Raw genomic sequence first — 14,423 nt, 5'->3', positions numbered from 1 at the left:
AATTGTCATGTCACACCTGAACAGTAAGTCCGATTTGGACGTATGTGGTATCAAAATGTGCGCAAGACCCTAGAGAAAAATGTCATGAGAGGAGAATTCGAAATCCCCAGCGGTTGCGAAAAAATTGCCGAGGGGGACCTCCGCAGCCCCCCACCTTCTGCAGTTAGAGTTAAACACCTTCAACAGGACGGGATTATAACAACAACAAAAATGTGCACCTGCGATGATGTCCGATGGTCTAGTCAAAAAGTGAGCATGCTGCCAGGGTTTGTTCATTTTTCAACCTTCATCACCCAAACGCAAAAATATATCTCCATGTCCCTGTTCCTCCAGGAACCCCATGCTCCCCCATGTCCCCTGCCCCCCCCCAGTCCCCCCGCCCCCACAAAAAATGATGTATAATGCAGAAAATCCCTCCCCCCCCAATCCCACTCACCTTCCAGTGGAATTAGATGGCGGTACTGATGGATTTATTCAATGTGGTGTTAATCGAGCACAGATGTGATGTGCCCAATGGCTCCTCCTGTATCCGAGCTCCTTGCGATATCTGGGCTCATATAACGTATTATTGTTAACAGGTTCGAGCAGATCCAATTGTTGCAGAAGGAAAATGAACAGTTTCAGCAGCAGAAGCAATTGTTGCAGACGGAAAAGGAACAGTTGCAGCAGCAGAAGCAATTGTTGCAGAAGGAAAAGGAACAGTTGCAGATAAAGCATAAAATTATGGGAGAGGAGGTGAGAAATTCCTACTGTGCATTTTCATGTTATTACCAATCTTGAATTGGCCTCTTTGAATAAACACCACATTTCCCATGAGTACGCACATCCTTTCTTATTATATGTTGTTGATATTCATTCTTACCACACATCAACTTTAAACTAAAATTCCCTTATTACCTCTGCCGGATTCAGACGGTATAGTCAGGTTCACTATGTTAACAAATATAATTTCGTTCAAAAATTTTGGTAGATGAGCAAAACTATACATTTTTGGAATATTCAGAGCATGAGGAATCCAAAAATTAATGTTTACATTTGCGTAGACACCTTTGCGAAAATGACACTCAGGACAGTGATGAAGATAGTCCGGTTCACGATGTTAACAAATATAATTTCTTTCAAAATTTTGGGATAAGCAAACCTGCACATTTTTGGAATCTTCAGAGCATGGAGAATCCGAAAATCAATGTTGGCATTTGCACAGACACCTGCATGGCCGCCATTTTGGATTTTGAAAATGGCCGCCATAAAATACATGTTTTGCGCGATCTCGGCTTCTAGTCAACCTAGAGACTTAATTAAATATGCTAATCCTATGTTTTCTGGGTCAAGGAATCCAATAAAGGCCTCAAAATAGTGCTCAGGATTATAGAAAAGCAACAAACAAAGGTAATTGAAAACCATTGTCTTTATATTTGTGATATAACTGTATTATGAAGGAGCTGTGCTCCAACGCGAGTCGAAAGGATTGACGCGACCAAAGACGGAAATTCGTCCGAGTTGCTTTATTGCACGTATCAAACTCGGGTACTCTCCAAAGCCCGTTTATCGGGCAGCAATATATATACACATTTATGCCGGAGCGTTTGCCCGGGAACAGCGAGACCGGGCATGCCCGGGTGTCAAGGGCGAGTCCTGGAAAGGCGAGTCTGGACCTGCCCGGGCATCCTGGGTGAGCCTTGGAAAGGCGAGGCTGGGCGTGCCCGGGCGTTCTGGGCGAGCCCTGGAAAGGCGAGAGCGGGCATGCCCGGCGTCCTGGGCGAGCCCTGGAAAGACGAGACTGGGCATGCCCGGGAAAGACGAGACCGGGCGTGCCTGGGAGGTTCGGGCGAGCCCGGGAACAGCGAGTCCGGGCATGCCCGGGAGAGGCGCGTCTGGGCCAGTCTGGACGAGCCCGGCATGGCGATTGCGCCCTGGCCGCGTCCTGGTAGGTGCAAGGCGATTGTGTACACCCAGCGGTAACCGCTACACACGCCCCTCCAGAATCGACCTGCACCGGCAGGGTCAATTTAAGGGGGGTCCGGATGACCCGGCCGAAGCGACCCCTGGAGGGTCGTGGTGGGGGGTCCGATGTGGTGGTGGGTGGTCGAGCGGGGGGAACAGTGGACGGGGGGCGGCCTCACCGTGGAGGAAGGGCCAACCGTGGTGGTGGGTCGACGTCCACGTGCGCCGGTTTGAGGCGGTCCACAGAAATCCGGTCCGACCGGCCGCCGAAGTCGACGACGAATGACTTGTCGCCCCGTCGCAGGACCCGGAAGGGCCCGTCATACGGCGGCCGGAGTGGCCCCCGGTGTGCGTCATGAGTCTAGACTACGGATTTTTATGTTAAGAAAATAGGCCTTTTATGTTTTGAAAAGCGGGAATTTTTTTTTTTTATGTGAAAAAATCCCGAAATATTTTTTTCCCCCGTTTTATTCATTTTTTATTATTACCAAGTTTTTCAGAAATCAGTCAAAAAAAGAACAAAAAATGGTAAGCTTTTTCCTGCACAACATTAAGCACTCTGGGCTAGTAAACAGGTAAAAAATGACGTTCAGGTACCTTTATTGCAACCGCATTGTTTGATAAGTAGAGGACTAGAAGAAATTGACAAGACCCTTTTAGGAACGGTTAAAGTAGGTGTTTGAAATCATTATCTTGGTAATGTTCTCCTTGGTGAGGCAGTGTCGGCGGTCGGTGAGGACGTTTCTGTAGACGGAGAAGGACCTTTCCACGTCGACGCTGACGATGGGGCAGTACCTCAAGAGGGGGATGTCGGCAAGCTTGACTCCAGCCGGCACACCAACCTCAGATCCGTGCTGATCTCCATCCAGGATCAAAGCCACTGTCCTCAGCACACCAATGTCGGGATTGCGCTGCAGCACCGCCTTGAACTTGGTGAGCAGGATCTCCTTACGGCAGCCTCGGATCTTTTCGAGCTCCTCCTTGGCCTGATCAAGGAGCTGGAAGGCCTTGGCCAGCTCCATGCCGGCCTCCGCCAGCTGCTTAAGGATCTTCGGGATGAACGACACGTGGGCATTTAAGAAGACCAAACTGAGCTTGATGTCCGCCTTTCCGAACAGGTCCTTGGCACTCCGGATTGCCATCGCGTCGTCATCGTTCAGCTGGTCCACAATGTCCTTGACGGCCTCGAAATGCTCGGCGTAAAACACCGCGGCGTCGATCCACGTCCCCCACCGAGTCAGAATGGGCTCCGGGGGGAGAGAAAGATTGGGCTGCTGCTCCTTCCAAAAGACAACACGCGACGGGGCTTTGACGAACACCTTCTTCGTCATGGCAATCAGGTCGTTGACGTCCTTAACATTTCTCAGACTGTCTCGCAGACACGGTGGAGCGCGTGGGCAATGCAAGTCACATGCAGCAAGTCCGGGAAGAGTTCCTTCAGGGCATGGCCGGCCTTGATCATATAGGCCGCGGCGTCGCTGACGAGGACCTTGAGGCACTCCAGCTTGAAATCAGGCCAAAGATAGCGCAGCGTGTCATTGACTGCACGCACGATCTCCCCGGAGTTGGTCTTCTCCAGAAACATGCACTGGACGAGGTGGGGACGAAAGTACCCCTCCTTGGACAAGCGTCCCGTGATGATGTTGGCCACATATCGACCTGCCGAATCGGTCGTCTCGTCGACGGACAGCCAGATGGGCTGCTGTCCGAGGTCGGCACGGATCCCCGCCAAGGCCTCGTCCTAGCACTTGTCGAGGTAGTGCTTTCGAATCCAGCTTTCATCGGGGATCTGGAGAGTGATGTGCTTCTCCAGGAACGACCGGAGGGCAGGGTTTTCCAATTTCGACCATGGGATGCCAGCGGCCAGCATGGCCTGGCACAGCTCCTGAGCCACGACGTCGCACTTGTGCCTCTTTCCGCCACCAAAGTCCTCCATGGTGGCTTGCGTGACCGTCCTCTTCTTCTTCAAGGCCAAATTGCTCTTTTGGCGGTCTCCTCGGACATGTTGGGCCAGCTCAGACTTCTGCTTCACCCGGAAAGTCTTTTCACAAGCTCGACAGAAAGCCGTGTCACTCGACACGTACTTGAAGGTGGCCCCATCGCCGCCAGCGTTGAATTCCTTCAGCCACTTGTCACGAAGAGCAGCACTCATCTTGATAGGAGACTTGTTCACACTTTGTGTACACTCTCTCACTGTAGTACACCGCCTCACTGCTGTACACGCTGGGGACGCAACGCACGCAAGTGGACGCAACGTTTTGTTTTTGAGATCGATCGCAGTTAAAAATTTTGATCGCAGTTTAAAATTTCGATCACAGTTTAAAATTTCGAAAAATTCCCCAATTCTTTTTAGCGTTGCCAGACATTTTCGACCAAAAAGGGCATTTTATTTTATTTTTCCCGAAAAAGGGCGAAATTCTTTTTTTCTCCGAAAATAGCAAAATAATTTTTTTGCGCGCAAAAAAGCCGTTTTATGTGAAAAAATATTTTTTACTTTTTCACATAAAAATCCGATGTGCAGTCATGACCCACAAAGACGTACTCCGCTGTGCGAAGCGCCGGGGGGACGTAGGACTGGGGGCCACCATGGCGGGACGTCGGCACGGGGGCAAATCATCGGGCGGCCTCCTGGAGGTCCGAGCGCTGGCGAGCGGTGGACCAGGGACTGGTAGCGTCGGGCACGAACTCGCCCGGGATGCGGAGCGGCTGGCCATAGACGAGCTCGGCGGCGGATGTCCGGAGGTCCTCCTTGGGGGCCGTGCGGAGGCCCAAAAGGACCCACGGCAGCCGGTCAGCCCAACCGTCGTCCTGAAGGCCGGCCATGAGTGCGGCCTTCATGGAACGGTGAAACCGCTCGCACAACCCGTTGGCTTGGGGGTGGTAGGCCGTGGTGCGGTGCAGAGTGACTCCCAACGAGCGGGCGACCGCGCCCCAAAGTTCGGACGTGAACTGTGGGCCGCGGTCGGACGAGATGTCCGCCGGTGCGCCGAAGCGCGCGACCCAGGTGGCGATGAACGCCTGCGCCACGTCGGCGGTGGTGGTGGAGGTGAGGGGCACGGCCTCCGGCCACCTGGTGGTCCTGTCCACCATGGTGAGCAGGTGGGTGAACCCCCGCGATGGGGGCAGGGGACCCACCAGGTCCACGTGGACGTGGTCGAAACGCCGTTCAGCCACGGTGAAAGGTGCCAGCGGGGCCTGGGTGTGGCAGTGGACCTTGGCCTGCTGGCAGGCCGTGCAGGTGTTGGCCCAGTCGCGGACGTCCCGTCGAAGGCCGTGCCAGACGAAACGCGCCGACACCAGCTTCTGAGAAGCTTTCCGGCCCGGGTGAGAAAGGCCGTGGATGGAGGCGAAGATGCGGCGCTGCCAGGTAATGGGCACGATGGGGCGAGGCTGGCCCTGGGAGACGTTGCAGAGCAGGACAGTGTCCGCGAAGGGGATGTCGGCCAGGCGGAGGCCCATGTCCGCCGCCCGGAGGGCCTGCACCGTGGTGTCGGTGGTCTGGTCGGCCGCCATGAGCGCGAAGTCCACGCCGAGGTGGACCGCGTTCGCGTTGGCCTGAGAAAGACATTCGGCCACGGCGTTGTCTTTGCCGGCGACGTGCCGAATGTCCGTGGTAAACTCCGACACGGCGGAGAGGTGGCGCTACTGGCGGGCCGATCACGGCTCCGTGACTTTGGCCATTGCGTAAACCAATGGCTTGTGGTCGACGAAAGCCGTGAACGGGCGGCCCTCCAGGAGGTGGCGGAAATGGCGAACGGCCAGGAATAGACCGAGGAGCTCGCGGTCGAACGTGCTGTATTTTAACTCATTCAGCCGGAGTTGCCGGCTGAAAAAAGCGAGTGGCTGCCAAACCCCGTCCACCCATTGTTCATGGACGGCGCCCACCACGTAGTTGGAGGCGTCCGTAGTGAGGGCGATGGGCGCGTTGAGCACCGGGTGAGCCAGCAGCGTCGCGTCGGCGAGGGCCCACTTTGCGCTCGTGAATGCCGCGTCCATGGCTGCGGACCAGACGATGTCATGCTTGGCCGGCTTGCCCCGGAGGGCCTCGTAAAGGGGCCGCATGAGCTGAGCAGCGCGGGGCACGAATCGGTGATAAAAAATCACCATGCCGAGGAACTCTTGTAGGGCCTTCATGGAGCGGGGACGCGGGAACGCGGTGATGGCCTCGACCTTGGTCGGCAGCGGCATGGCCCCGGTCTTGGTGATGCGGTGGCCCAAAAAGTCAACGGTCGTCGTGCCGAAGTGGCATTTGGCCGGGTTGACAATTAAGCCGTGCTCGCTGAGGCGACCGAACAGTGTTCGGAGGTGGAGGAGGTGCACGGCGCGGGACGTGCTGGCGACGAGGATGTCGTCCAGATAGACGAAAAGAAATGGCAGGTCACGCAGCACGCTGTCCATCAAGCATTGGAACGCCTGGGCCGCGTTCTTGAGGCCAAACGGCATCCTCAAAAATTCAAACAGGCCGAACGGCGTGATGACGACCGTCTTCGGGACGTCGGCCGGCCGGACAGGTACCTGGTGGTATCCCCGTATCAGGTCAATATTTGAAAATATGACCCGTCCCGCCAAACGGGCGGAAAAGTCCTGGATGTGCGGGATCGGGTACCTGTCGGGGGTGGTAGCATCGTTGAGGCGGCGGTAGTAGCCACACGGGCGCCATCCGCCCCCCGGCTTTGGCACGATGTGCAGTGGCAGTATATTAATTTGTTAATAATTTATACTCTTTACAGCATAGGGCAAAGGGGGGCATTAAGCTCCAGGTGGCATTAGGCTCCACTACATTGCAAATCTTGAAGGTAAATATGCATTTACAATGTCGTGGAGCCTAATGCCCCCTGGAGCCTAATGCCCCCCTTTGCCCTATTGTAGAATGCATCCAGCCCACAGAATCTTGTTTCTCACAGTCTGAGAGTCCGTTAGGTGCTTTTTTGCAAACTCCAAGCGGGCTTTCATGTGTCTTTCACCGAGGAGAGGCTTCCGTCCAGGTCTTTAACGAGGGCATCTACCCGTTGTGGGACTATGCGTCGGCATATTGGCGACAGTTCTTGCTCCAGTTTTTTTTCCTGGCGTAATCTCGCGAGATTTACGGTGGGCACCAAATCGGATTGAGACGTCCATGTTTACGGCTCGCTTTGAACTACATGGGGGAGGCTCGCTACCGGGATTTCTGATTCTACAAAAGTCAATAACCATTTCGCTGTAGATTTTCATGGGCCATAGATTTTCATTCATGATTTTCATGGTACCAGTAGAGTTTCTGCTCGGCTTGCAATGTCAACTTCAAGACCTCACATAGAAAGGTTTGTTTCTTTCCAAATCACGTCCAATCAATTGAATTGGCAACAGCTGAACTCCAATCAAGTCGTAGAGACATCTCAAGGATGATCAAGGGAAATTGGATGCACCTGAGCTCAATTTGGAGTATCATAGCAAAGGTGTTGAATACCCTATTCACTCAAGACATTTCAGTTTTTCATTTTTAATTATTTTGTTTAAAAGAAAAAATAATAATAAAATAATTACACTTTGTGATGAAGGGGTATTATTTGTAGATCAGTTAGAAAATAATATCTCAATTTAATCGCGGTCGTGTTTCAAAAAAAATAATAATTACGGGAGCAGCTTGGACCTCTCAACGGACCCTGGATCCTGGGGCAGCACCCCTCTACCCCCAATCCCCTCTCTCATCAGCCCTGGTAGTAATAATAGTCGTGGTAGTAGTGGTGGTAGTAGCAGTAGTAGTGCTAGTAGTAGCAGTAGTAGTAGTGGGGCTAGTGGTGCTAGTAGTAGCAGTAGTAGTAGTGGTAGTAGCAGTAGTAGTGCTAGTAGTAGCAGTAGTAGTAGTAGTAGCAGTAGTAGTAGCAGTAGTAGTAGTAGTAGTGCTAGTAGTAGCAGTAGTAGTAGCAGTAGTAGTCGTGGTGCTAGTGGTGCTAGTAGTAGTAGTAGTAGTAGCAGTAGTAGTCGTGGTGCTAGTGGTGCTAGTAGTAGTAGTAGTAGTAGTGCTAGTAGTAGCAGTAGTAGCAGTAGTAGTAGCAGTAGTAGTCGTGGTGCTAGTGGTGCTAGTAGTAGTAGTAGTAGTAGCAGTAGTAGTCGTGGTGCTAGTGGTGCTAGTAGTAGTAGTAGTAGTAGTGCTAGTAGTAGCAGTAGTAGTAGTGGTAGTAGTCGTGGTGCTAGTAGTAGCAGTAGTAGTAGCAGTAGTAGTCGTGGTGCTAGTGGTGCTAGTAGTAGTAGTAGTAGTGCTAGTAGTAGCAGTAGTAGCAGTAGTAGTAGTGGTAGTAGTCGTGGTGCTAGTGGTGCTAGTAGTAGCAGTAGTAGTAGCAGTAGTAGTCGTGGTGCTAGTGGTGCTAGTAGTAGCAGTAGTAGTAGCAGTAGTAGTCGTGGTGCTAGTGGTGCTAGTAGTAGTAGTAGTAGTAGTGCTAGTAGTAGCAGTAGTAGCAGTAGTAGTAGTGGTAGTAGTCGTGGTGCTATTAGTACCAGTAGTAGTAGTAGTCGTGGTGCTAGTCGTGGTGCTAGTAGTAGTAGTAGTTGTAGTAGTAGTAGTAGTAGCAGTAGTGGTGGTAGTAGTCGTGGTGCTAGTAGTAGTGATAGTAGTAGTAGTAGTAGTAGTAGTAGTAGTAGTAGTAGTAGTAGTAGTAGTCGTAGATGCACACACATTTTTGGCAATCGATAAACGCATGCAAGGGAAGTGGACAGTTGGCAGTGGAAGGTGGAATTAAGGGGTGAATAAAAGCAAATGGAGGGAAGGTGAGATGGAAAAGGAGGGAAATGTAAAAGGATATACAGGCTTACATGTCTGATTTTGAGTTTTTTTAAATTGTCAAAAAGGTTTCAAAGATTTTACTCATTTGAAATTATATAATAATCCTTTTCCTTGTTTTTGATTTGATTTACATGATCTAATCTCAGCTGAGATTCTCAACCATTCAAACTATATTCACAAAACAACTTTTCCATCCTTTCATTTTTTTGGGAAGAATATATAAAGACCGTGTTCGGCGAAGACTATGTCCTTGTAGCAGCACCAGACGTCTGGATAGACTGGAAATGAAAACAAACACTCTCTCTTTTGAATCCTTCTGGATTGTGGACTTTTGCAGCCAATTGCGGATCACACCACACAAAGACCCATTGTCAAAACACATGGTTACCGGTCTGTGACCAGCAGACCAAGTAACCAAATCCAAATGTTTGCTCTGCCTGAACACCTATACCTGCTCTCCATGCGAGAATGCTTTGCTTTTCTTTAATTAGAGAATCACCACAACGTTTACGCATGCTGCAGCACGGGGCTGACCGGCTCTTGGACGGACACCACTATTCGGGGACGTACGTCATTACGTCATAGTTCTGCTAATCGACCATATAACAGCTCCAACAAGGACGGCACTCTTGTGGGGAGCATACCTGCGCCAACTTGAACCGTTTACCTTTTGTATCTCATTCGGTCATATCTGGATCTTCACCTGAACCAAAATCTAACCAATTCATCCTTGTCCCACAACCAACCTGTTCAACAAGTTTCGTCCAAATCCGTGCATAACTCTGAGATATCCTGCTATATATCATTTTTGGCCCTATCACTCGATGGTGAAGAATCACTTTTTAAAAATCTCGGATTCAGATCTTCACGAAGATGGTCCAAAACGACCAAGCTCGGTTCGTGTGTGTGTGTGTGTGTGTGTGTGTGTGTGTGTGTGTGTGTGTGTGTGTGTGTGTCTGTGCGTCGATGCACCACAACGATGCTTCCAGGCCCACGGAATTCATGCTAAGATAGCACACTTGCCTTTGAACTATGCTGCCCGAGTTTGATTCCTGACCAAACTATAAATTGTGCTGCCCAACTTTGACAAATGGAAGCAAGTGGCATACCTGAGGAAAATGAGTAAAGCAGCCCAATCACATAACGGAAGCAACTGGCATCCACTGGTGCGCACAGGTTCTTTGAATAGGGTTCTCATTTTAGCTTTAACAGCCATGTCAATAGGAAGCAAGTACCAGTACATGAATGATTTACAATAACAATAGGAAGCAAGTACCAGTACATGAATGATTTACAATAACAATTGGAAGCAAGTAGCAGCACATGAATGATTTATAATAACAAAAGGAAGCAAGTACCAGCGCATGAATGATTTACAATAACAAAAGGAAGCAAGTACCGGCACATGAATGATTTATAATAACAATAGGAAGCAAGTAGCAGCACATGAATGATTTATAATAATAACAATAGGAAGCAAGTAGCAGCACATCAATGATTTATAATAACAAAAGGAAGCAAGTACCAGCACATGAATGATTTATAATAACAAAAGGAAGCAAGTACCAGCACATGAATGATTTGTAAAAACAAAAGGAAGCAAGTACCAGCACATGAATGATTTATAATAACAAAAGGAAGCAAGTACCAGCACATGAATGATTTATAATAACAAAAGGAAGCAAGTACCAGCACATGAATGATTTATAAAAACAAAAGGAAGCAAGTACCAGCACATGAATGATTTATAAAAACAAAAGGAAGCAAGTACCAGCACATGAATGATTTATAAAAACAAAAGGAAGCAAGTACCAGCACATGAATGATTTATAATAACAAAAGGAAGCAAGTACCAGCACATGAATGATTTATAAAAACAAAAGGAAGCAATTACCAGCACATGAATGATTTATAAAAACAAAAGGAAGCAAGTACCAGCACATTAATGATTTATAATAACAAAAGGAAGCAAGTACCAGCACATGAATGATTTATAAAAACAAAAGGAAGCAAGTACCAGCACATGAATTATTTATAATAACAAAAGGAAGCAAGTACCAGCACATGAATGATTTATATTAACAAAAGGAAGCAAGTACCAGCACATGAATGATTTATAAAAACAAAAGGAAGCAAGTACCAGCACATGAATGATTTATAATAACAAAAGGAAGCAAGTACCAGCACATGAATGATTTATAATAACAAAAGGAAGCAAGTACCAGCACATGAATGATTTCTAAAAACAAAAGGAAGCAAGTTCCAGCACATGAATGATTTATAATAACAAAAGGAAGCAAGTACCAGCACATGAATGATTTATAATAACAAAAGGAAGCAAGTACCAGCACATGAATTATTTATAATAACAAAAGGAAGCAAGTACCAGCACATGAATGATTGATAATAACAAAAGGAAGCAAGTACCAGCACATTAATGATTTATATTAACAAAAGGAAGCAAGTACCAGCACATTAATGATTTATATTAACAAAAGGAAGCAAGTACCAGCACATGAATGATTTATAATAACAAAAGGAAGCAAGTACCAGCACATGAATGATTTATAATAACAAAAGGAAGCAAGTACCAGCACATGAATAATTGATAATAACAAAAGGAAGCAAGTACCAGCACATGAATGATTTATATTAACAAAAGGAAGCAAGTACCAGCACATGAATGATTGATAATAACAAAAGGAAGCAAGTACCAGCACATGAATGATTGATAATAACAAAAGGAAGCAAGTTCCAGCACATTAATGATTTATAATAACAAAAGGAAGCAAGTACCAGCACATGAATGATTGATAATAACAAAAGGAAGCAAGTACCAGCACATTAATGATTTATATTAACAAAAGGAAGCAAGTACCAGCACATTAATGATTGATAATAACAAAAGGAAGCAAGTTCCAGCACATTAATGATTTATAATAACAAAAGGAAGCAAGTTCCAGCACATAAATGATTTATAATAACAAAAGGAAGCAAGTTCCAGCACATTAATGATTTATAATAACAAAAAGAAGCAAGTTCCAGCACATTAATGATTTATAATAACAAAAGGAAGCAAGTTCCAGCACATGAATGATTGATAATAACAAAAGGAAGCAAGTTCCAGCACATTAATGATTTATAATAACAAAAGGAAGCAAGTTCCAGCACATTAATGATTTATAATAACAAAAGGAAGGAAGTACCAGCACATGAATGATTTATAATAACAAAAAGAAGCAAGTTCCAGCACATTAATGATTGATAATAACAAAAGGAAGCAAGTACCAGCACATTCATGATTTATAAGAACAAAAGGAAGCAAGTTCCAGCACATTAATGATTTATAATAACAAAAGGAAGCAAGTTCCAGCACATTCATGATTTATAAGAACAAAAGGAAGCAAGTTCCAGCACATTAATGATTTATAATAACAAAAGGAAGCAAGTTCCAGCACATTAATGATTTATAATAACAAAAAGAAGCAAGTACCAGCACATTAATGATTGATAATAACAAAAGGAAGCAAGTACCAGCACATTAATGATTTATATTAACAAAAGGAAGCAAGTACCAGCACATGAATGATTGATAATAACAAAAGGAAGCAAGTACCAGCACATTAATGATTTATATTAACAAAAGGAAGCAAGTACCAGCACATTAATGATTGATAATAACAAAAGGAAGCAAGTTCCAGCACATTAATGATTTATAATAACAAAAGGAAGCAAGTTCCAGCACATAAATGATTTATAATAACAAAAGGAAGCAAGTTCCAGCACATTAATGATTTATAATAACAAAAGGAAGCAAGTTCCAGCACATTAATGATTTATAATAACAAAAGGAAGCAAGTTCCAGCACATGAATGATTGATAATAACAAAAGGAAGCAAGTACCAGCACATTAATGATTGATAATAACAAAAGGAAGCAAGTTCCAGCACATTAATGATTGATAATAACAAAAGGAAGCAAGTTCCAGCACATGAATGATTGATAATAACAAAAGGAAGCAAGTACCAGCACATTAATGATTGATAATAACAAAAGGAAGCAAGTTCCAGCACATTAATGATTTATAAGAACAAAAGGAAGCAAGTTCCAGCACATTAATGATTTATAATAACAAAAGGAAGCAAGTTCCAGCACATGAATGATTTATAAGAACAAAAGGAAGCAAGTACCAGCACATTCATGATTTATAATAACAAAAGGAAGCAAGTTCCAGCACATTAATGATTTATAATAACAAAAGGAAGCAAGTTCCAGCACATGAATGATTTATAAGAACAAAAGGAAGCAAGTTCCAGCACATTAATGATTTATAATAACAAAAGGAAGCAAGTTCCAGCACATGAATGATTTATAATAACAAAAGGAAGCAAGTTCCAGCACATGAATGATTTATAATAACAAAAGGAAGCAAGTTCCAGCACATTAATGATTTATAAGAACAAAAGGAAGCAAGTACCAGCACATTCATGATTTATAATAACAAAAGGAAGCAAGTTCCAGCACATTAATGATTTATAATAACAAAAGGAAGCAAGTTCCAGCACATGAATGATTTATAAGAACAAAAGGAAGCAAGTTCCAGCACATTAATGATTTATAATAACAAAAGGAAGCAAGTTCCAGCACATGAATGATTTATAATAACAAAAGGAAGCAAGTTCCAGCACATAAATGATTTATAATAACAAAAGGAAGCAAGTTCCAGCACATTAATGATTTATAATAACAAAAGGAAGCAAGTTCCAGCACATTAATGATTTATAATAACAAAAAGAAGCAAGTTCCAGCACATTAATGATTTATAATAACAAAAGGAAGCAAGTTCCAGCACATTAATGATTTATAATAACAAAAGGAAGCAAGTACCAGCACATTAATGATTTATAATAACAAAAGGAAGCAAGTACCAGCACATGAATGATTGATAATAACAAAAAGAAGCAAGTACCAGCACATGAATGATCTATATTAACAAAAGGAAGCAAGTACCAGCACATGAATGATTGATAATAACAAAAGGAAGCAAGTACCAGCACATGAATGATTTATATTAACAAAAGGAAGCAAGTACCAGCACATTAATGATTTATATTAACAAAAGGAAGCAAGTACCAGCACATTAATGATTTATAAGAACAAAAGGAAGCAAGTACCAGCACATGAATGATTTATATTAACAAAAGGAAGCAAGTACCAGCACATTAATGATTGATAATAACAAAAGGAAGCAAGTACCAGCACATGAATGATTGATAATAACAAAAGGAAGCAAGTACCAGCACATGAATGATTTATATTAACAAAAGGAAGCAAGTACCAGCACATTAATGATTTATATTAACAAAAGGAAGCAAGTACCAGCACATGAATGATTTATATTAACAAAAGGAAGCAAGTACCAGCACATTAATGATTTATATTAACAAAAGGAAGCAAGTACCAGCACATTAATGATTTATAAGAACAAAAGGAAGCAAGTACCAGCACATGAATGATTTATATTAACAAAAGGAAGCAAGTACCAGCACATTAATGATTTATATTAACAAAAGGAAGCAAGTTCCAGCACATTAATGATTTATAATAACAAAAGGAAGCAAGTACCAGCACATGAATGATTTATAATAACAAAAGGAAGCAAGTTCCAGCACATTAATGATTTATAATAACAAAAGGAAGCAAGTACCAGCACATTAAT

At 45.0% G+C, this 14,423-nt stretch overlaps 1 protein-coding gene across 1 annotated transcript in view; it reads right to left on the bottom strand.

Annotated features, from left to right (window-relative positions):
* The window catches only part of LOC144891596 (uncharacterized), a 710,104-nt gene that overhangs the window by 208,028 nt on the left and 487,653 nt on the right, over nucleotides 1-14,423 (bottom strand). The gene's annotated exons all lie outside the window — the stretch shown is intronic.

The sequence above is a fragment of the Myxine glutinosa genome, chromosome 4, assembly GCF_964187855.1.
Source record: "Myxine glutinosa chromosome 4, kmMyxGlut1.1, whole genome shotgun sequence".
In the NCBI taxonomy this organism is placed as follows: domain Eukaryota; kingdom Metazoa; phylum Chordata; class Myxini; order Myxiniformes; family Myxinidae; genus Myxine; species Myxine glutinosa.
This window is presented reverse-complemented; position numbering and strand designations above follow the sequence as displayed.